We start from the raw sequence: 25,267 nt of genomic DNA, 5'->3' as shown, positions 1-25,267 counted from the left end.
CAAGTCAAGAGAGCCAAGTTTCTGATTAGCTGTTTTGCAGCTCAAATTTGTCCTGACAGAGTTCCTATCTCCTTTAAATAACTTGCCAGGAACAGTCCTCAAGCAACAAGTGATGGATGGATAAAGCACTATAATTATGATCAAAGTCCAAAGACTTCAGTCTATGTAATTATGCACTTCCCAACCTCTGAAAGTCACTTTGTTCCATTTAAAATAGGATGAGAAATGGACATGAGGTGATGTGTACTTATTGGTTAGTCAAGGTTTTGGAAATGACAGTTATTAACATGTCGGTTTTACCTTAAGCCATAATATTTGGGGGATAATTTAAATGGAGAGAACTAATCGTCACTCTGTTCTTACTGTTTGCCTTCTATTCTCCCTTTATATCTGAGTCTTTATTACGAATTAGCCTCTACATTCAGAAATCGTTAAGGTAAAAGAATTTTGTAAGGCTCAAAATCCCCTTGCCACTTTCAAATTTCCAGTACCTTTTTCTCTTTTTCAAATGAGCAAACTTAATTTGTCAAGTTGAACAGAAAACGCCCTTTCTCACTTTCTATGAACTTCGTTAGCTCTCTTATAATTGAGGGGAAAACCAGCATCACAATAATATTAAAACTGATAAAGCATTTTGACTCAAGCAGTATAACATTGGATGCTGGTGTGATAATTTAATCAACCACATGGTTACCTAGTGTGGATTTTTAATGTAAGCTTTTTTACAAATGGTAGTGTAGATCGAAATAAATAATAGAAAACACACAAATTCATGAGAGGGGTAACAGTGCAACAGACTTTGCCTTCTAAAGTTAAATATATTATACCTTAAGATTATTAACTGTATTTAACCTGCTTGCCCTATCATATCCTGACATTTCATCAGAGCGGTCAATTCTTAGAGCTTCCTTAAAAATTCCAAGCTTTGTGGGGTTGCCTGGGTGTTACAGTCAGTTAAGCATCGGACTCTTGATTTCGGCTCAGGTCATGATCTCAGAGTCCTGAGATTGAGCCCTGCATCGGGCTCTGTGCTGGGCATGGAGCCTGCTTAAGATTCTCCCTCTCCCTCCTCCCTCTTAAAATACGTAAAGCTTGGTATTTTTTTTTTCTGAAATTCATTAGTTTTTCTTCATTTTTTTTTTCTGGTTTAGACAAACTTCCATTTTTATGCTTGAATTTAATAATGTCATTTACTTCTTAACTACATAAGTAAAATAAACATATTTATCAAAGCTTTCATTGAGAAAAATATCTTCCAACTTTTCTATAATATTGTAACCTCCAAATAGAAGGTGCTAATAAGATGTGGTTCCATTTTATCTTTCTTTTTCACACTTTTGTTATCTCAGGGAATGTACGAAAACTTTCTGTTAGACAGGGTTTTCAAACTAAATTATGAGCAATCTAAACACTTACAGTCAAATGAATTTTTTCAGCATCTTAATTGATACTCTCTGATGTGATAAATCTTTGCGCCTGTGTCAATGATTTTTTTTTAAGTATCCTGTAGAGGCTGATGTGGATCTAATTGAGATTTCTTCACTAAAACTTGGCATATTAATAAATCCTTTATCTTCAAGTTAGTGCTGATGAATGTAGGCCATCCTAGGGGTGGCATGTGCACTGACATGCTTGCTGCGGAATCTCATGTAGAATCAAGTCTTCTCCCTGAGCACAAGCCTTCAGGGTTGTCCTCCCGATGAATTCACTACCAGCCCTTCTATCTGGCATTCCAGATACTACCTTACCTTCCTATGTACAATTTATACACATTTTTTAAAAGATTTTATTTATTTATTTGACAGAGAAAGAGTGTGAGGGCAAAAGCAGGGAGACAGAGGGAGAGGGAGAAACAGGCTCCCCGCTGAACAGGGAGCCTGACGTGAGGCTCAATCCCAGGACCCCGGGATCATGACCTGAGCTGAAGGCAGCCACTTAACCAACTGAGCCACTCAGGCGCCCCTACAATTTTATCTCTAATTCTTGAATCCTTCAAAACAGTAAAGTAGAAAGCTTGTTATTTTGTGTTTTTGTTTGTTTGTTTTCCACTCTCTGCTTTGCTTCTTCCCTTGTTTTTCCTTTCACAGAAGCTCTGTATTTCTTTGCTTCTTGGGAAGACAGAATATATATGAAAAAGCTAAAAATATCACAAAGCACTTTTTTTTTTTTTAACCAGTCTAAGCTTCTCTCTGCAAAAGTGAAATTGGGGCATTTTGTAAACAAAAAAATAAGAAACTGTGACAGTAACATATCCAAAATAAAAATACATGAAACTGACATATAATTCTGGGTTTCATAAGAAAATTGATTTTTTAGTATCTAGTTTATCTGAGTTGCTAAGCACATCTTTAAATGAGTTTTGTAAATTAGCTAATATTAAAATAAATTGATAAATACCGCTGGTTTGGGTGACTGGGAATAGGAAGAGAGAAAGGATAATGCTTTAAAAAGTTCAACATTGTAAACTACAAAACTATTCAATAATGTTCAGTAAATACTTAATCTTAGATTTTGGATATATGGTAAGAAATTTAAAAATTCAGAGGTTTTTAGTACTATTTCTACTGTAGCAAAAGTGGGTCTAGAATCATCTGAATTAAGTGTGAGGTAAAGAAAGATCACTGAAGCTCAGGAGGAAACATAAATGTTAGAACACTTTAGGTATCCTCAGATGAAACATTCAGATAAAGGTACTTGTGACTTGATATTAATGATACAAAAATTATGTATTAGACAAATAACATGTTCCCAACAATAATGGAAGCCAACAAGGAAAAATCTAGAAAAATAGTTGTTTTTTGGTCCATAATTTTAATACGTGGAAGTTATAATAAAATAACCAATGCTTTATTCATTATATAAATTATATAATAACTTTCAATTTGTCATGTATTTTTGCACTCAATATAAGTAATAGCATAAAGATCTCATTATCAATGCAACTTAATATATTTATTTCCTTTGTTGAGTATTTAGGTTAATTATAATTTTTATTAAAATTATTTTAAAAGATTATTTTAGAGAGAGAGAGTAAGAAAAAGAACGTGTGAGCATGGAGGGGAGGGACAGAAGGAGAAGGGAGAGAGAATCCCAAGCAGACTCCATGCTGAACATGGAGCCCTACTCAGGGTTCTATCTCATGACCCCAAGACCACTACCTGAGCTGAAACCAAGAGTCAGACACTCAACTGACTATGCCACCCAGGCTATAATTTTTATTAAAAATTTAGAGTGTTATAAAATCATCCTTTCTTTTGAGTTATTTCCTTGGGATCATTCCATGGAACAAATATTCAAGGAAAACAAACTAATACATGTTCAATCTATACAAAGTGCCATGTAATTTACCTGCGTTATTTCATATAATACATTTTTTGAGGTAAGTAATATCCCAGTTTGCAGACAAGGACAAAATGCTCAGAGAGATAACTAATTTGACCAATGTGACTTAACTAGTAAGTTGAAGGACCTCTTTGTATTTTCATTCTGATCTGAGTCAGAATTTGAAACCAGGACTATCTGATCTGAAGACTTTGGTGCTTCCCTCACAATATGCTGCCATCTAAAAAGTGAGAGGGTTGACACATAAAAGGCAATATACTTTTTCAAGTTTCTGGAAAATATTACTATTTAAAAGGACATGCCAATATGTTTTGCCAGAGTCCCAGCTTTGGCTATCACTATTTTTATTTTTTTTCTAATTTGATGGATATAAAATAATGTGGTTTTAATGAGCACTTAGTAGGGCAATGACAGAAACCACAATTATGAATTTTTAAGGATCTCAACTTTTGATACTGTATTTTTAGAAAATGAGGGTGAGACATTAGGCAGCTGAGTATCTAATATTTATTTAATTCTTACTATGTGCCAGAAACTATTCTAAGCATTTTGCATATTTAATTTTACACACTTAATCCTCAAACCACCTTAAGATTTACTAGTATTAACTGCTAACCAAGTAGGTAGTATAATGTTTGAGAGACCGGATTTGGAGGTTGTGTGCCTTGGTGCAGATTCTCTCTCTGCCAATTGTTAGATCTCTTAACTTAATCTCTGTGTGTGTTTCCTCAAGTATAGTGGCCTCTACCTGACTGTGGTTGCTTTGAGAATTAAATGAGTTAATTGTATAAATGGCTTAAGATAGCATCTGGCCTATAATAAGCATTCTATAGGTCATAGATCTTATTATTCAGATTACATAGATGAAGAAATTGAGGCACAGAGTAACTTGTCCAGGTTAAAAACAGCTGGACACTGGTGGAGATGAGTTGGGTCCTGATTTCCACAACATTTTTTTTTTTAATGGTCATTGTCTTAGTTAACAGTCAAGTTTATGGAGGACTGGTTTTTGTCATAAGTTTTGTCTTTTTTATGCTTAGAGACCATAAAACCAATCATTTAGCATTCTAGAAAAACAGTCTAAATCTAAAGAGGGCAAATGTTACCAAGTATCTTTTGTACCATAAACACTACCCTAGAGAGCCCAATTTGAGAACAAACTGTTCTACAAATGCATGGTACATGAATGAATGAATGAGTGAATAAAAATTTTGCTTACCACAAATGTGTTATGTTCCTTTCTGATATACCATAGAACTTTATTTTTATCTTTTGGTATTTATATTTGCTTAAATGACTAAGCTCTTAATTATTTCTGACTACCTTGAGTTCTGTACATAGTAGGTATTCAATAATTACCTAACTCCATTGAAATGCTTTTGCTCTATATTTGTATACTTTTGTGCCCTCCCCCTCACTCCTCGTCTGCCTTTCCCTCCCTTGATACATGGTTTTAGACCAAGTAAAGGACCAAATAAAAGATGTAGGCAGGTGGGAACCCAACCTGTTGGAGCTTTTCTCCTGATAACAGAAATAAATCTTGGCCAAAAAGTTGAAAAAGGTGAGAAAAGCAAGTGAATCAGGTTTGAAACTAGAGATGGTTGCTGGCCACACCCATAATTTACTCCCTGACAAAGTGGTTTTGGTCGCCATGTCAAACCGTGTGAGAACATGTGTAGGGCAGACACTGCTGGAACCCAAAGGCAGCTTGGGTCTGAAACAGGCTTCTCTAGTCACAAGGGAGTGCCATGATTTTAACTGCTCAAGAATCCTGTTCAGTCTCCACCAAGGGGAACGCTGAAATGAAACTGTCAGGCTGGGTAACTAATGCTACTCTTGGCAGCAGCAGCTTATGGATCCTTTTCATTGAATGGAGACAGACTATAAATAATAGCACTCATCTGGCACTCTGTCACTTCCAAGAACTCCAGAAGTCCTAACAAAGAGACACTAATATTCCACCACAGCTTGCAGATGATAGTTTCTGATACACAAAGAGGAGGGTTACTGTAAACAGCAATCTAAATGCTGATGTGGTTCTTCAATTTCAGATTCTAGGCTAAAAATGACTATTCTGTTATTTTGGACTTTTTCTTAATTAGTCATGCCCGAAAAATTAGGTCATTGCTGGGGCATAAAAGTTTTCTAAAAATGGGAATATCACTGTTAAGATCGTGACTGGTTCGTATGTCTACGTTCTTTGATGAGTAGTTGACCAAAGGTGCTAAATATAACCTACAATTTCAACAACCTCTCTCTTAGAGGGTCCAATTTAACAGGTCCTCCTCTGGTGGCTTCTTTAGTCACACAATAAATCCAGAGGGCTGATGGAGAGAAATGATTCCTTATGTTTACCTGGAAAGCCATTACAAAACCACACATGGCTTGCTCTCAGGAAGATGGCCTCCCTTTAACCATCATCCTCTTATAAAGTACAGCTACCGGGGCAGTGTGCATGCAGCCCCCCTAGGAAGGTAGAAGCCAAATGAGGGGTCACTGCCTTTAAGAAAAAAAAAAAGCCTCTGTCCTTCCTCCACCCCCTTACTATGGCAGTTTCCAAGAATGGAAAAGTTAACACAAAAATCATGAATCCCCAAATAAGTGGACTAAAGAATATGCCAGAGTTTTGAAGATATTGTGATTTATTTCATTTGCAATGAAAACATTTGTTCTTTCAAATTAAGGGTTTTTTTTTTGTTATTTTTTTATTACACTTGATCTTAGCCAAAAGGCTGAGAAGCGATTTTTTTTATTTTTTTATTAACATATAATGTATTATTTGTTTCAGGGGTACAGGTCTGTGATTCATCAGTCTTACACAATTCACAGCGCTCACCGTAGTACCTACCTTCCCCAGTGTCCATCACCCAGCCACCCCATCCCTCCCACCCCCCTATACTCTAACAACTCTGAGTTTGTTTCCTGAGATTAAGAATCTCTTATGGTTTGTCTTCCTCTCCAGTTTCATCTTGTTTCATTTTTCCCTCCCTTCCCCTATGATCCCCTGTCTTGTTTCTCAAATTCCTCATATCAGTGAGATCATATGATACTTGTCTTTCTCTGATTGACTTATTTTGCTTAGCATAATACCCTCTAGTTCCATCCACGTCCTTGCAAATGGCAAGATTTCATTTTTGGATGGCTGCATAATATTCTATTATATATATCTATGTATACATAGATATATATATACATATATATATTTGTACACACACACACACACACACACACACACACACACACACACACACACCACACCACATCTTCTTTATCCATTCATCTGTTGATGGACAGCTAGGCTTTTTCCATAGTTTGGCTATTGTGGACATTGCTGCTATAAACATTGGGGTGCGTGTGCCCCTTCAGATCACGGATCACTACATTTGTATCTTTGGGGTAAATGCCCAGTAGTGCAATTTCTGGGTCATAGGGTAGCTCTGTTTTCAACATTTTGAGGAACCTGCATACTGTTTTCCAGAGTGGCTGCACCAGCATGCATTCCCACCAACAGTGTAGGAGAGTTCCCCTTTCTCCACATCCTCACCAACATCTGTCCTTTCTTGACTTGTTCATTTTAGCCAGTCTGACTGGTGTGAGGTGGTATCTCATTGAGGTTTTGATTTGGATTTCCCTGTTGATTTTGAACACTTTTTCATGTGTCTGTTGGCCATTTGAATGTCTTCTCTGCAGAAATACCTGTTCATGTCTTCTGCCCATTTCTTGATTGGATTATTTGTTCTTCGGGTGTTGAGTTTGATAAGTTCTTTATAGATTTTGGATACTAGCCCTTTATCTGATATGTCATTTGCAAATATCTTCTCCCATTCTGTCGGTTGTCTTTTAATTTTGTTGACTGTTTCCTTTGCTATGCAAAAGCTTTTTATCTTGATGAAGTTGCAAAAGTTCATTTTTGCCCTTGCTTCCCTTGCCTTTGGCAATGTTTCTAGGAAGAAGTTGCTGTGACTGAGGTCGAAGAGGTTGCTGCCTGTGTTCTCCTCAAGGATTTTGTTGGATTCCTGTCTCACATTTAGGTCTTTCATCCATTTTGAGTCTGTTTTTGTGTGTGGTGTAAGGAAATGGTCCAGTTTCATTCTTCTGCATGTGGCTGTCCAATTTTCCCAACACCATTTGTTGAAGAGACTGTCTTTTTTCCATTAGACATTCTTTCCCGCTTTGTCAAAGATTAGTTGACTACAGAGTTGAAGGTCCATTTTTGGGTTCTCTATTCTGTTCCATTGATCTGTGTGTCTGTTTTTGTGCCAGTAGCATACTGTCTTGATGATGACAGCTTTGTAATAGAGCTTGAAGTCCAGAATTGTGATGCCACCAGCTTTGCTTTTCTTTTTCAACATTCCTCTGGCTATTCAGGGTCTTTTCTGGTTCCATACAAATTTTAGGATTATTTGTTCCATTTCTTTGAAAAAAGTGGATGGTATTTTGATGGGGATTGCATTAAATGTGTAGATTGCTCTAGGCAGCATAGACATCTTCACAATATTTGTTCTTCCGACCCATGAGCATGGAACATTTTTCCATTTCTTTGGGTCTTCCTCAATTTCTTTCATGAGTATTCTATAGTTTTCTGAGTATAGATCTTTACCTCTTTGGTTAGATTTATTCCTAGGTATCTTATGGTTTTGGGTGCAATTGTAAATGGGATCGACTCCTTAATTTCTCTTTCTTATGTCTTGTTGTTGGTGTATATAAATGCAACTGATTTCTGTGCATTGATTTTATATCCTGCCACTTTGCTGAATTCCTATATGAATTCTAGCAGTTTAGGGGTGGAGTCTTTTGGGTTTTCCACATAAAGTTTCATATCATATCTTCTGCAAAAAGTGAGAGTTTCACTTCTTTTTTGCCGATTTGGATGACTTTTCTTTCTTTTTGTTGTCTGACTGCTGAGGCTAGGACTTCAAGTTCTATGTTGAACAGCAGTGGTGATAGTGGACAACCCTACCATGTTCCTGACCTTAAGGGAAAAGCTCTCAGTTTTTGCCCATTGATTATGATATTTGCTGTGGGTTTTTCATAGACTGCTTTTATGATATTGAGGTATGTACCCTCTATCCCTATGCTGTGAAGAGTTTTAATCAAGAAAGGATGCTATACTTTGTCAAATGCTTTTTCTGCATCTATTAAGAGGATCATATGGTTCTTGTTCTTTCTTTTATGAATGTATTGTATCACATTGATTGATTTGTGGATGTTGAACCAACCTTGCAGCCCAGGAATAAATCCCACTTGGTCATGGTGAATAATCCTTTTAATGTACTGTTGGATCCTATTGGCTAGTATTTTGGTGAGAATTTTTGCATCCGTGTTCAAGGATATTGGTCTGTCATTCTCCTTTTTGATGAGGTCTTTGGTTTGGGGATCAAGGTAATGGTGGCCTCATAAAACGAGTTTGGAAGTTTTCCTTGCATTTCTATTTTTTGGAACAATTTCAGAAGAATAGGTATTAATTCTTCTTTAAATGTTTGGTAGAATTCCCCTGGGAAGCCATCTGGCCCTGGGCTTTTGTTTGTTGGGAGATTTTTGATGACTGCTTCAATTTCCTTAGTGGTTATAGGTCTGTTCAGGTTTTCTATTTCTTCCTGGTTCAGTTTTAGTAGTTGATACATCTCTAGGAATGCATCCATTTCTTCCCCAGATTATCTAATTTGCTGGCATATAGTTGCTCATAATATGTTCTTATAATTATTTGTATTTGTTTGGTGTTGGTTGTGATCTCTCCTCTTTCATTCACGATTTTATTTATTTGGGTCATTTCTCTTTTCTTTTTGTTAAGTCTGGCCTGGGGTTTATCAATCTTATTAATTCTTTCAAAGAACCAGCTCCTAGTTTCGTTGATCTGTTCTACTGTTCTTTTGGTTTCTATTTTATTGATTTCTGGTCTGATCTTTATTATTTCTCTTCTCCTGCTGGGTTTAGGCTTTATTTGCTGTTCTTTCTCCAGCTCCTTTAGGTGTAGGGTTAGGTTGTGTATTTGAGACCTTTCTTGTTTCTTGAGAAAGGCTTGGATTGCTATATACTTCTCTTAGGACTGCCTTTACTGCATCCCAAAGATTTTGAACAGTTGTGTTTTCATTTTTATTTGTTTCCATAAATTTTATTTAATTCTTCTTTAATTTCCCAGTTGACCCATTCATTTTTTAGTAGGATGCTTTTTAGCCTCCATGTATTTGAGTTCTTTCCAACTTTCCTCTTGTGATTGTGTTCTAGTTTCAAAGCATTGTGGTCTGAAAATATGCAGGGAATGATCCCAATCTTCTGGTACCAGTTGAGACCTGATTTGTGACCCAGAATGTGATCTATTCTGGAAAATGTTCCATGTGCACTAGACAAGAATATGTATTCTGTTGCTTTGGGATGAAATGTTCTGAATATATCTGTGAAGTCCCTCTGGTCCAGTTTGTCATTTAAAGCCTTTATTTCCTTGTTGATCTTTTGCTTAGATGATCTATCCATTTGAGTGAGGGGCATGTTAAAATCCCCCACTATTTCTGTATTGTTGTCGATGTGTTTCTTTGATTTTTGTTATTAACTGGCTTATATAATTGGCTGCTCCCATGTTAGGGGCATAGATATTTACAACTGTAAGATCTTCTTGTTGGATAGACCCTTTAGGGACTATGTAGTGTTCTTCCTCATCTCTTATTATAGTCTTTGGTTTAAAATCTAATGTGTATGTTATAAGGATTGCCAACCCAGCTTTCTTTTGGTGTCCATTAGCATGGTAAATTGTTTTCCACTCCCTCACTTTAAATCTGGAGGTGTCTTTGTATCTAAAATGAGTCTCTTGCAGACAGCATATCAATGGGTCTTTTTTTTTATCCAATCTGGTACCCTGTGTCTTTTGACTGGGACATTTAGCCCATTTACGTTCAGGGTAACTATTGAAAGATATGAATTTACTGCCATTTTATTGCCTGTAAGGTGACTGTTACTGTATATTGTCTCTGTTCCTTTCTGGTCTATATTACTTTTAGGCTCTTTCTTTGAGAGTACCCCTTTCAATATTTCTTGTAGGACTGGTTTGGTGTTCACAAATTCTCTTAGTTTTTATTTGTCCTGGAAGCTTTTTATCTCTCCTTCTATTTTCAGTGACAGCCTAGCTGGATATAGTATTCTTGGCTGCATATTTTTCTCATTTAGTGCTCTGTATATATCACTGCCAGTCCTTTCTGGCCTGCCAGGTCTCTGTACATAGGTCTGCTGCCAATCTAATGTTTCTACCATTGTAGGTTACAGACCTTTTGTCCCAAGCTGCTTTCAGGATTTTCTCTTTGTCTGTGAGACTTGAACCTTTTACTCTTAGATGTTGGGGTGTTGACCTATTTTTATTGATTTTGAGAGGGGTTCTCTGTGCTTCTGGGATTTTGATGCCTGTTTCCTTCCCCACATTAGGGGAAGCTATAATTTGCTCCAGTATACCTTCTGCCCTTCTCTCTCTTTCTTCTTCTTCTGGGATCCCAGTTATTCTAATATTGTTTCATCTTATGGTATAACTTATCTCTCGAATTCTTCCCTCACGATCCAGTAGTTGTTTATCTCTCTTTTTCTCAGCTTCTTTATTTTCCATAACTTGGTCTTCTATATCACTAATTCTCTCTTCTGTCTCATTTATCTTAGCAGTTGGAGCCTCCATTTTTTATTGCACCTCATTAGTAGCCTTTTTGATTTTGACTTGTTTAGATTTTAGTTTTTTTATTTATCCAGAAAGGGATTCCCTACTATCTTCTATACATTTTTCAAGCCCAGCTAGTATCTTTAAAATTTCATTCTGAATTCTAGTTCTGACATCTTACTAATGTCTGTATTGATTAGGTCCCTGGCAGTCGGTACTACCTCTTGATCTTTGTTTTTTTGAAGTGAGTTTTTCTGTCTTGTCATTTTGTCCAGAGGAGAATAGATGAATGAGAGAACAAAATGCTCAAAAAAATGCTAAAATGGTAACAACGACCCCAGAAAAATACACACTAAACAAATCAGAAGAGACCCGGAACTGGGGTGGGGGGGGCGGAGAAAGGGAGAAAAAAAAAAGAATATGATCAGGCTGGTAAATATAACAGAGCCACACACTAGATTTTGGGTGTATTTTGGTCTGTTACAAGAAATTGCCTCCCAAAATTTTAAAGAATGAAAAACTTATATATATATATATATATATATATATACACACACACACACACACACACAAACAAGGGTAAATATGATGAAGGGATAGAATATGACTGTAAAGATGAAAATTAAGGGTTTTAAAAAAAGGAATTGATAAGATAAAAAGTTGGTTGAAAAAAGAATAAAAAAATAAAAAGAGAGAATGTGATCAGGCAGGAGAATAGGACAACGGCATGCACTAGTTTTATGGTATATTTTGGTCTGTTAGAAGAAACTGTATCCCAAAATTTTAAAGAAAGAAAAACTTATATATATACAATAAATAAGGTTAAATACAATGAAGAGATCGAATGTGATTGTAAAAATGAAAAATTTAAAAAGATTTTAAAAAAGGAATTGATAAGATGTTGGTTGAAAAAGGAAAGAAGAAAAATTCAACTAAAAAAATAGATAAAGAAAAATAAAGAAAATTAAAATAACTTTGAAAGACTAAAGAATCATGGGGAAAAAAACATGAATCTATGTGCTGTATTCCCCTAGTGCTGGAGTTCTGCCGTTCTCATTGATTGGTAAACTTGGTCTTGGCTGGCTGTTCTTGCTGATCTTCTGGGGGAGGGGCCTGTTGCCGTGGTTCTCAAATGTCTTTGCTGGAGGCAGAATTGCCCCACCCTTGCCAGGGGCCGGGGTAAGTAATTTGCTCGGGTTTGCTCTCGGGAGCTTTTGTTCCCTGCATGCTTTCCGTACAGCTCTGGAGGATGAGAGTGAAAATGGCGGCCTCCCAGTCTGTGGTCCTAGAGGAGTGAAGAACTCATGGCCCCACTCCTCAGTGCACCCCCAGAGAAAAGCAGTCAGTCACTCCCGTCTCCCTGGTCTCTGGCCGCACACCATGCTCACCCAGCCTGTGACCTAGTGTTTCTATCTCTGGCACACAACCCCATGTGGAGTCTCCAAACCCAGCAGAATCCTGCGGTGCGTTACCACAACACTCCTTCCATGAAAGGATGGGAGTCTCCCTGGGTCTGCCACTTGTTGGATCCCTGCTGGAAGAGCAGTGGCCCGACTGTGCCACAGATCACAGTTTATGGCAATCCTGAGCTGAGAGCCCACTCCTCGGCTCCATCTCTGCAGCCGGCTTCCCCACTCCAATACCTTGGAGCTCCGCCACACTCAGGCACCCCCAGTCTTTCTGTGACCCTGAGGGTCCTGAGACCACACTATCCCAGCAAGGGTTCCACCCTCAGCTTAGCCACTGGAGTGACGTCCCTCAGCGGAGCAGACTTCTAAAAGTTCTGATTTTGTGCTCTGCTGCTCTATTATTTGCCGGTAGCAGCTGATGGAGGCCCCCTCCCCCGCCATCTGTCTTCCCGAATATCACCTCCGATTCATTTCTCTGCAAGTACATCCTACCTTCTAGAAAGTGGTCGCTTTTCTATTTAGAGAGTTGCTGCTATTCTTTTCTTCGATCTGCTGTTGAGTTTGTAGGTGTTCTGAATGGTTTGAGAATTTTCTAGCTGAATTCCTGGGACCAGACAAAATTTAGATCTCCTACTCCTCTGACATCTTGCTCCTCCCCCATCAATTTAAGTTTTTATTTTAAGTCCAGTTAATTAACATACAGTATAATGTTTCAGTTATACAGTATAGTGATGTAACACTTCCACACAGCACCCAGTGCTCATCACAAGTGCACTCCTTAATCCCCATCACCTATTTAACCCATCCCCCCACCTACCTCCCCTCTAGTAACCATCAGTTTGTTCTCTATAGTTAAGAGTCCGTTTCTTGGTTTGCCTCCCTCTCTTTTTTCCCCTTTGTTCATTTGTTTTCCTTCTTAAATTCCACTCATGAGTGAAATCATGTTGTATTTGGTTTTTCTCTGACTGAATTATTTCACTTAGCATGATACTCTAGCTCCATCCATGTCATTGCAAATGGCAAGATTACATTCTTTTTTATTGCCGAGTAACATTCCATACCTTCATGGCTAAAAACAACAACCAGCAAGGATATGGAGAAAGAAGAACTGTCTTGTACCGTTGGTGGGAATGCAAACTGGCGCAGCCACTCTAAAAAACAGTATGGAGATTCCTCAAAAAGTTAAAAATAAAACTACCCTATGATCGGCAATTGCACTACTAGGTATTTACCAAAAGAACACAAAAATACTAATTCAAAGGAATACGTGCACCCTGATATTTCTAGCAGCATTATCGACAATAGCCAGATTATGGAAACAGCCCAAGTGTCCATCAGCTGATGAATGGATACAAAATGTCACTTCTTTTAAAGAAATCAATATTAAGAGAACCAATGAGATCACCTCCATGTCATAATTAAAATGTTTACAGATTTCTGCATGTAAAGATTAAATGACTAATTTCAAAGTTCTTTTATAATAGTATTTTTTCAAATGTATATTATTGTAATATGCTACTCAGTGGGAATACATAATTCTATAATTTTAAGTAAAATATATTTATAGTATAGTTTCACTTTTTTTATGCACCCCTATGTACATTGCAGCATCATTCACAATATCAACAGTTTCAAAATTTTAAGGGGGAAAAAAGGTGGGAGCGGGGAGGAGAGGAAGAGAAAAAAAAGTCTTTTAATGACTGTGTGGTCAAATGTCATGGCCTCTTCTGTAATTGTAACCTGACTCCTTTCCCTTCTTACATCCCCTTCAATAGAGTGAGTCCCCAATTCCTTATTGTGCTATTTTGTCCATGTAACATTTCCTTTCAAAATACTGTTTTGTTTACTTGTTATATTTATTGTTTATTTGTGTGTCCACAGTGGAAGTTGAACTCTATAAAGGCAGGATATTTGTCTCTTTTGTGCCCTGATTTATCCCAAACCCCTAGAACAGGACTAGGCACATGAGGGTATTCATGAAATTACTATTGGCTGATGAATTATGAAGAGAGAGCTAATAAAAATTCCTTAGCCATTATTACTTATATTGTTTTCCCTGAGAAGATATAATTTCTTTAAAATGAGTGTAGTGCTCGCTTTGGCAGCACATATACTAAAATTGGAACGGTATAGAGAAGATTAGCATGGCCCCTGCGCAAGGATGACACGTAAAATGAGTGGAAAAAAATCAAACTGGAGAAAGTTTCTCTTTAATCAGGGAAATCAGGCTTGAAAGGGTTGGATAATTGAGCCAATGTCACAGAGCTCAGTGGAGGAATCAGGACTCCCAGTCACCATTACTCACAATACAGTGTTCTTCTCACTGAACTTGGCCACCTATGCTGTTTGTAAGATTGGACATCTGGTTTGTCCAAATCCCTCATAGCTGATCAGAGTTTTATTATGTAAAACCCTTTCACATATAGGATTTGTGCCACATAGTTAGTATTTTCATTTTATAGATAAAGAACCTGAAGGTAGAGAGCTAGTTAATTTGACGAACATCACACAGATAGCTGGTAGAAGGCAAAAGTAGGGTTAGAATCCTGGAATCTGATCAAATAGCCTCTTTGTTACTACATATTTTTCTCTTGCAACTGTTAATTTAAAAAAATGTACTGAATACCATTTATGTGCCAAACTCTATTCCACACAGTGGTGAGTAAAAACCGTGTCACTGTTATGGAACTTCTATCTTCAGCCCACAAATCAACACATGATATGTTGAGTGGTAGCAATTCTCTGTATAAAAGTGAGGCAAGGTAAGGGGTGTATAGAGAGAATGACAGGTTTGGAAGAAGAACTATATTAAATGGATTGCCATCTTTAAATCCTCTTAGATGAAGTGACCTTTGAGTGGAGACCTGAAAGGAATAAGGAAGGAATCTTGGGGAGAAAGAGAATCCCAGGCAAGGAGTACATGGAGATCAGTGACTGGAACAGAGTGAGCAAGAATAGAGTTAAGAGGCGAGATCAATTGTCAGAGAGTAGGAGTAGGACTGCAGAAGGTGGATATAAAGAAGGTTTGATATTTCTCTCAGAAGGATTTTATTTTTTCTTCTATTTTAAAGAATCACTTTGGCTGTATGCTCTGTGGGGAAAAGACTATAGAGACCAAGTCTAGTGGCTTTTGTTCCAGATAAGAGTTGATGGTGCTTTGCACTAAGGTGGTAAATAGTGGTGGTATCAAGGACATATTTCAAAAGATAACCCAATACAGTTGTTGAAGTTTATACATGGGCCCTATTTGGGGCTTGGGTGTCATCTGTAAAAGGGCATCTCATTTCCATAGCATGGCGTTACTTGAGTGAGTGTATGTCCATTCAAAGCTAGTTCTCAAACTTGAAAGCTTAGAAACCTGATGTTTCAGCACAAGATTAATTTCTTCGTTAACCAAATATTCTGAGATTGATATGTGAAAATGAGAAAGTCAGTGCGTTAACTCTTATAATAAGACCGTCTTATAATATGACTGTCTTGAATAAACTTCTGTTGACTGATAAGCATATTCTTTTCCTATAGACTTATTGCAGGGGATAGCAAATTAGATTCAGAATGTTGCTAGATGAATATGGCATAGCAGAAAAAAATGGAAGTAAATGGATGATTTGTTAACCCAGTCAATCCATCTCCATATAACTAACTCCATAAACATACACACACTGAAAGAACATATAAATACTCATATTCTTGGTCCAGAATATACAGGTGTCAGAATAGAGCTGGGGACCCAACAGAACGTACCTCTCTTCATATTTCTTAGACCTGACCAAGGACCAAGAAATTCTCTACTCCACTCTGACTAGCATATTCTTCCTTTAAATACGTTAATATGTTTGATCAGAGTTAACTCTAGTTTTGGCCTGAGATCATTTCTCTTTGGTAAAATTGCCAATGAGATCCACTATATTTTTGTTCACTCACAAAAGGCAATGAATCTTACATCTCAGTTTCTAAGCTGTCCCTAGTATACATAACTATTATGAACTATCTTATATAATTGTCCTAAAATTCTGCTCAGTAGTTATTTCCTAAGTTGAGACTGATTGAATTAAAATGAGTATCATTTTCTTTTTAAATCATGGTACCTGGGCACCTGGGTGGCTCAGCTGTTAAGCATCTGCCTTCGGCTCAGGTCATGATCCCGGGGTTCTGGGATCGAGTCCCACGTCGGGCTCCCTGCTTGGCAGGAAGCCTGCTTCTCCCTCTCCCACTCCCCCTGCTTGTGTTCCTGCTCTCGCTATCTCTCTCTCTGTCAAATAAATAAATAAAATCTTAAAGAAATAAAAAATAAAAAATAAATCATGGTACCTGCTGGTCATGTTGCTGCTGTTACATTTGTAATAATAATACTCAAATAACTTAATTTTCCAGATGTCTCAGTTGAGTCTACCTAAAACTAGACCTGTTTGGATATATGGTAGGCAAGTTTCATGTGCTGTGATTATTAAGCAAAAATTCCTTTGAGTGTTTAATTTTCTTAAAGCTTTTGCCCTAAACCATGTTTCATTTATAATAAGATGCTTGTCTAGCTGTCTATAATATTTATATTTTTTAAGGGATTAAATCTAAACGGATTCTTAGTCTTTGTTATTTTAGCTCTGAAAGAGTGTGTTAGGGAGAAGCATCTCAAGTCTTTCATGTGGTCCTTTGAGCTCGGGGGAGAAATGGTTGAATTTCAGCCCACCCTCCACTAGGGCTGAAAAGATTAAAGAATCAGATGATGATTAGATCCTCTCTTTATGTGTGTTTATGTTATTCATAGTAAATGCTATAGACCTAATCCCCCATTTATTTGTGAGACAACTTTGTGCTTATTAGCTAAAGCTGGGAAAGTATGAGACCCATTTGCCAGCAAATGTCTTAAAGTACAAAACCAGTGGAAGTACCCCACTAAACATATGAAATAAATACTTAAGTAAAATAATGTTTTTTATTTAAAAAAATGTAATCATGCCAAAGAAACAGGTGACAAGTATCCGTTTGTGACAAAATGAAATACAGATTTTAAAACGAAAATGAAGGGGGGGTCCCTGGGTGGCTCAGTTGTTAAGTGTCTGCCTTCGGCTCAGGTCATGATTCCAGGGTCCTGGGATCAAGCCCCACATCGGGCTCCCTGCTCTGCGGGAAGCCTACTTCGTCCTCTCCCACTACCCCTCCTGTTGTTCCCTCTTTCACTGTGTGTTTCTCTCTGTCAAATAAATAAAATCTTTAAAAAAATATACGAAAATATGAAAGGACGTGAAAAGGAAGATATGTGAAAGGAAGATAAGTTGGATTTTCTTCTACATGTTATATGGCAAGAGAATCAGTTTAATCTTAGAATCAGTTTGTGATCATTTTGTTTACTGGCTTTGATATTAGAAACTAAAATTATCTGAGGTAACTACTTAGGGAATTTACCAAGAGGTAAGAAGTGTACAAATTTTTTATGTGTATATATATATATTATACATATATATATGCATATATGTATTATATATATATACATTTTAATTTAAGAAGTATTTTTGGCTGATTTTTTCTGTGGGACAGATATATTACTAATATTTACCTTGCAAGAGACTAAAGTTCTCATGCCAATGTTGTAATGCCTTCTTATAAAAAATATTTTAAAAAAGCCCTAAAGGAATAACCAATAGAACAACTTGAGAAACCTAGAAATTACAAAGCCCTTTCCATATTTGCATCAATGACCTAGTTATTCAGAAATCTTTCTTGTAGTGAGATACCTCACACCACTGAGATTTCAACATAAAATTTCCTGGCCCAATTCTTTCGTGCCATGTCATCTTATTTTCCATTGTCACATGCCCTCAATGTAATTTTTGTTCAGCTTGATGAGCTGGAAGGGATCTTAATTGGGTTGGTGGAGAAAAGCCAAATTCTAGCTTTTGCATTCCACTGAGAACACCTGAGTGGGAAGATCCTGGGGCAGCTCTTGGACTGTAGCTCTCTGAAATGAATTTCATATGATTTCAAGCCTTGATCATCAGTTAGGAAAGAAATGCCATAGCTTATCTACTCAGGGACTCACAGAATTTGCAGAAGTGAAAGGAACACTAATAATATTTTTAAGAGCTATTTTTTGTCTATTGAAATGTAATTAAATAGAAACTGAGACATCTGCTTATGTAAAATCTTTAAAAATTAGAGACTCTTGGTTTAACTCCCAACATGTAAGGATGTTAGAGGTTGTCACTCTTTCTCTTATGATAAATAAAGCTGGACAAAGCAAAAATCAATTATTTTTCTTGGACCCATCAATGAAGTGAACTTGCAGGACAAATGGCTACCATAAAACCTAAAAAGATAGGTTCATCCAGAGAGACACAGTAGAGATCTGCTTCACTGCAGTTAAAGCCATAAGGTGGCAGGAATGTTTAATTGGTAATATTGTTTAATTGCTGGAGGTTGTGTCAACTAGCTCAGCAGTGATAGACCCCTTGGAACTGAAGTCTTCAGGGAGACCCACACTTTCCTGGGTTTCTATCAGGAACCCCGCCAGGTTTTCAATATGGACATTGAGTAAAATCCTCCCTTAAAGGGGAGGGAAAAAGGAACCATTGTGAAATAAGTGGTTTTCTCCATAACACCACAAGAGGACTATTATCCAGAAGAAAAGACTTTGTTGGAGGCTCATCACTTGGGAATCTCTCACTCAGTGCCTATTCAGGCTTAATGTTTTAGTAAGGAGAAAAAGTAACATTGTTGACAGCATCAGGGTTTCAAGGAAATAGACCAGGAATACTGCAGTCTGAAAGGGAGCAGTGGTCAGGTCGAATAACACCACTTAGGTGGAGAAACACTAATAAAGACTACATGCCTATGATAGAAACACACTGAAAGACTGAGATTTAATTGTAATATTATACAGCCTTTTCCTCTACAACATTGCACCACTCTAACAGCTTGAATCCAGTATAAGAAAAGCAGACTGCAACTGAAAGAGAGGCAAGGCACAGACTCTCATAAAAGAAAGCCCAAAATCAAAAAAAAAGAAAAAAAAAGGAAATAAAAATAAGACCACTAGAGGAATTTGAAGTCTCTGACACTTATACCTATAACAAATTTTATTTTAGCCTGGCTTCTAGCAGTATTGACATAAATTATCCCACTAAAAGTGAAATTATTTGTTTCTATCTTTCTGTTACATGTCCAGTTTTCAACAAATTTCCAACAATGTAAAAGGTAAAATCACAATATTAAAAACAAAACAATCATCAAGACCAGTCTCAGATATGATATAGGTGTTGGAATTATCCAATAGGAGATTAGTATGTTAAGGGCTCTAAGAGAAAAAGTCAAGACATGTGAGAACTGATGAATTATATTAGGAGAGAAATGGAAAATTTAAGAAGAAAAAGGAAATGATAGAATCAAGAATGTTACAACACTACAGTTTGTCCCAGATGTACAAGACTGGTTCAACATTCAAAAATTAACTAATGTAATCTATCACATTGTAGGCTAAATAAGAAAAATCACATGATCATATTAGCAGATGCAGAGAAAGCATTTGACAGAATCTAACACCCATTCATGATACAAACTCTCAGCAAACTAGGAATGCATGGTACTTTTTCAAATTGATTTAACAAAAAAATCTACAGACAACCTATTGCTAACATATTTAGTGATGAAAAACTGGAAGCCTGCCTGCTAAGATTAAAAACAGGCAAGGATTTCCCCTCTCACCATTGCTTTCAATATTTTATTTGAGGTCCTGATTATCACAGTGTAAGACAAGAAAAGGAAATTAAAAGTATACATCTGGGAAGGAAGATATAAAACTCTTTTGTTTGCAGATGATATCGTTGTCTATGTGGGAAATACAAAAGAATCAATAAAAAAAACTTCTGGAACTAATAAGTAATTATAAACAAGGTCATAGGATAGAAGTTTAATGTACTCAAAAGTCAATTTCTTTCCTGTATACTAATTGTAAACAAGTGAAATTTGAAATTAAAAACATATTAGCACACAAAAAATAACTTCAGTATAAATCTAACAAAATATGTACAGGATCTAGATGAGGACATGTATAAAACACTGATGAAAGAAACCAAAGTACAACTAAATGGAGAGTTATTCCATGTTTATGGATAGGAAGATTCAATATTGTCAAGATGTTAGTTCCTCCCAACCTGATCTATACATTCAATATGATCCATATAAAAATAGCAGGAAATTATTTTGATATTGAACAAACTGATTTTCAAGGTTATATGGAGAGGCAAAAGACCCAGAATAGTAAACACATTATCGAAGGAGAAAAACAAAGTTGGAGGACTGACAATACCCAAGTTCAAGACTCAGTATAAAGCTATAGTAATCAAGACAGTGTGGTATTGGTGAAACAATAGGTAAATCAATGAAACAGAATAGACAGCCCAGAAACAGACCCACATAAATATAGCCAACTGATCTTTTTTTAAAAAACGAAGTGTAGTTGACACACAATTTTACTGTAATTTCCATGACTGAACAAGTCTAAATGTTATGCTATTCTGACCACAAGTGTGGCTACCCTGTCACCATACAATGCTATTACAATAGCACTGTATGGTCAGCTAATCTCTGACAAAGGTGAAAAGGTAATGCAAAGAAGCAAAATAGTCTTTTCAACAAATGGTGCTAGAACAAGTGAACAACCACATGCAAAAACAAAAACAAACAACAACAAAAAACACAGCTCGACACAGACCTTACATCTTTATAAAAATTAACTTTAAATGCATGCATCATAGACCTAAATATAAGACTCAAAACTATAAATCTCCTATAAAACAACAGGAGAAAATCTAGATGACCCTTGAAGATGGGGATGACACATAGTCACAGTCTATGAAAAAAATAATTGATAACCTAGATTCATTAAAAATATAACTCCTGCTCTGTGAAAGACCCTGTCAAAAAATGAGAAGACAAGCCACAGACTGGGGGAAAATATTTGCAAAAGACAGTTCTGGTAAAGGACTATTATCCAAAATACACAAACAGCTCTTAAGGCTCAACAATAAGAAAATGAACAACTCAATTAAAAAGTGGGCAAAAGACCTAAATAGACACCTCCCCAAGGAAGAAATACATATGGCAAATGAACGTATGAAAAGACACTCAACATATTATGGCATTATGGAATTGCAAATTAAAACAATGTTTTACTACCGCACATCTATTAGAATGGCCAAAATCTAAAACACTAACAACACCAAATGGCAAGGATGTGAAGCAGCATGAACCCTTATTCATTGCTGAATAGAAATGCAAAATAGTATAGCCACTTTGGAAGATAGTTTGGCAGTTTTTAACAAAACTAAATATACTCTTAGAACATGATCCAGCAATTGTGCTCCTTTGTATTTTCTCAAATGAGTTGAAAACTTATGTTCATACAAAAACCTACATATGGATGTTTATAGCAGCCTTATTCATAAGTTTTCAAAAGCTGTAGGTAACCAAGGTCTCCTTCAATAGGTGAACTGATAAGTAAACTGGTATGTCCAAACAACGAAATGTTAGTGCTAAAAAGAAATGAACTATCAAGACATAAAGAGACATGGAAGAACTTTAAATGAATATTACTGAGTAAAAGAAACCAATCTGAAGAGCCTACATAATGTATGATCACAACTATATGACATTGTGGAAAAGACAAAACTATAGAAATAATAAAAGGATCAGTGATGGCCAGTGATTTTTGGGGAAGCGGGGGTGAATAGGCATAGCACAGAGGATTTTTAGGGGAGTAAAACTTTTTTGTATGATACTATAATAGTGGATACAGGTCATTATATAATATGTTATATATATATATATATATATATATATATATATATATAGTATATTTGCCCAAATGCATAGAATGTGCAACACCAAGAGTGAACCCTCATATAAACTGTGTACTTTGGGCGATAATGAAATGTCACAAATGTACCACTCTGGCTGACCATGGTGGAAATTGTGCTTATGTTTGAGCAGGTGATACATGGGAAATATCTGTAGCTCTACTCAATTTTGCTATGTACCTAACACTGCTGTAAAAAATAACAAAATACTATAGCAAGAATGAAAATGTCTTTTATGGGTTCATCAGTAGACTCATCAATAATCCACAGCCATGGAAAGAAGCAGTAAACTGGAAAAGAAGTCAGCAGAGTCTTCCCAAACTGAAATGTAAAGAGGCAAAAAAGAATGAAAAAATAAACATCATCCAAGAACAATATCAAAAACATAACATCCTTGTAAGTAGAATACCATAAAAAGAGAGAAGAGAGCAGAAGAAATATTTAGAGTAATAATGGTTGAGGACTTTCTCAAATTAATGAAACAAAGAGCTACAGATCTCAGAATCTCAGACCACAAGAAGCAGCGTAAACACCAACACCAAACACACAGGCATGCACGCACACACACACACACGCACGCACCCTTCTAGGAATACCATATTTGAATTGTAGAAAAACAACGACAGAGAAAATCTTGAGAGAAGAAAGGGAAAGGGAGGGAATCACCTTACTTAATGGGAAACAAGGGTAAGAATTACAGCCGACTTCTAAAAATTATTCAGGCAAGCAAAAAGAAAGGAGAATGAAATAATAAAAAGTACTGGGGGGGAAATCCCCACAAATGTACAATTCTACATCCAGTGAAATTATCCTTCAAAAGTGAAAGAAAAGACTTTTCAGACAAACAAAAACCAGGGGGATTTATTGCCATCAGACCTGACTGCAATAAATCTTCTAAGTCCTTATGGCAGAAGGAAAATAATATAGGTAAGATGCTTGAATAAAATTATCTTTCCTATATAAAAGAAGGAAGAGGATTGGAGAAAAAATAAATGAAAATAAAATAAAATTCTTTTTTTTAGGGTGGTGTGGGGAGAGAGAGAGAGAGAATGAATCTTAAGCGGGCTCCACACCCATGTGGAGCCCCCATTGAGGAGCCTTTGCAGGGCTTAATCTCATGACCCCAAGATCATGACCTGAGCTGAAATCAAGAGTCAGACACTTAACCAACTGAACCATCTGGGTGCCCTAATTTTTTTTTTATTCTTAATTGCTCTAAAAGAAAACCATTGAAAACAATAATAATAACAACATATTAGGTGATTAAAACATATAGCTAAGTGAAATAAATGACAGCAGTGTCCCAAGAGATGAGAAAGAGGAATCAGAAGACTTTTGTTATAATGTACCTACCCTATACATGAAGGAGTATAGTCTTATTTGAAGGTAGAATTAGATTAGTCAAAAACACATATTGTGAGCCATAGGACAAATGTTTAATTGTAACTGATACACAAAGGATATAAAATGGTATCATATAATATATACAATTAAAACCAAAGCATACATAAAAAGGGGTAATGGTGGTGGGATCAAATAACAAACCCAGTGAATAAAAACCAGTTACAAACATGGTCAACATTAACCCACCTAAACCAATAATCACCTTAATGCAAATGGTCCAAATAAATCAATTAAAAGACAGAGATTGCCTAAATATATGTTGTCTGCAAGAAACTCACTTTAAATATAGACTCAGGTGAGTTATACTCAGAGTCATAGATTTTTAAAAGAATCACAATGACAAACTTTAAAACTAGAGGAGACCTTCAAGACTATCTCGTTATTGCCTCCCTATTTTCTAACAGAAAAATCACACTCCGTGATGCACCATTCCTTGACTAGGATAACACTGGAATCAGAGCTAGGTTGAGGAACGCTGATTCAGAATTTGAGACCTCTGGCCCTATCATGTATTCAAGATGCCATTTTTCAGTTTTCTTTTCTTTTGATCAAATATAAGTAAATGGGATAAGACTTTACAATTTAGGCCTTTTCATTTAGTTTACAAAATATTTTAATGTTCCCAAGCTTTGCCCAGTTCTCTTTGTCTACTTTTATAATGAATGAAATAAAGATATGCTTTGTGTATAACATTTAATAAAAACCTTACCCTTTTATGTATGTGCATGGTATAAGGCTACAAGTTTAATGAAGACAGGGGAGATGGCTCTGGGGGCCAGTGGTGTGCTGAAGCTAGCTCATACCCAGCTCAGAACACCTGGTCATGAAATCTTCAGTAATTCTGCAAACCAGTTGTTAAACACAGCCATTATTAAAAAATAAAGTGTATGAGCTTATAACTAAGTAAATAATATTAAAGGTACATGCAATAAATAACCAAAACTCATCACTTCTTAATTTTTTACCACATTTTACTCTTATCTATGCTCTCCAGGTTTACACTAATTGCATTTGTGTGGCAAAACTACTCATTTTGAAGAATGTGCTGCCACCCATCTCTTTGCAACTCTGCATTCCAAGACGTCATTCTCATGCTTAAAATCGGCCATGATGGGAGTGTTCACAGTATGGAAATTGACATATGCTAGAATTCAGGGATATTTTTTCCCCAGAAATCCAACTGTTAAACATGTACCAGCATACCACCGAGAATAGGGGAATTTCACAAATATCGATTGACCCCTGTTAGCCACATAGTCAAGCTTAGTTTGATATTATAGTCTTGCATTTGTACCTGTTAAAGTGCTTTTGTACAGGATCAGGTCCCAGTTTGGTGTGTTCTGTGTAAAAATTCCAAACAGATTGGTGCCTAAGCAACATGACAAACTTTACTTGAGCAAGTAATGCTTGTAGCCATTGCAACTTGCTTGAAACTATGAGAGTGTAGGTCTGAGGGCGTAAGCCAATACGTTGAGGATGGCAGAGCAGGGAGAAGAGAACTCCAGTCTTTGATGGTGCTATTGAACCACTGAATTAATTCTGAGATCATACTTCAGACATCTTGTTGTATGAAAAATATTTTAAAGCCACTTTTAATTGGAGTGTCTATTACTTGCAGCAGAAAGTAGCCT

At 36.5% G+C, this 25,267-nt stretch overlaps 1 protein-coding gene and 1 non-coding gene across 6 annotated transcripts in view; both read left to right on the top strand.

Annotated features, from left to right (window-relative positions):
- The window catches only part of TP63 (tumor protein p63), a 226,409-nt gene that overhangs the window by 6,433 nt on the left and 194,709 nt on the right, over window positions 1-25,267 (top strand). The window lies entirely within an intron of this gene.
- LOC114207198 (U6 spliceosomal RNA) lies at window positions 14,471-14,578 on the top strand. The gene has a single exon (XR_003608799.1). It is a non-coding gene; the product is annotated as a U6 spliceosomal RNA (small nuclear RNA).

This window comes from Eumetopias jubatus, unplaced genomic scaffold (genome assembly GCF_037043125.1).
Source record: "Eumetopias jubatus isolate StellerSeaLion01/CBP00866 unplaced genomic scaffold, mEumJub1_p1.0 scaffold_1, whole genome shotgun sequence".
In the NCBI taxonomy this organism is placed as follows: domain Eukaryota; kingdom Metazoa; phylum Chordata; class Mammalia; order Carnivora; family Otariidae; genus Eumetopias; species Eumetopias jubatus.
This window is presented reverse-complemented; position numbering and strand designations above follow the sequence as displayed.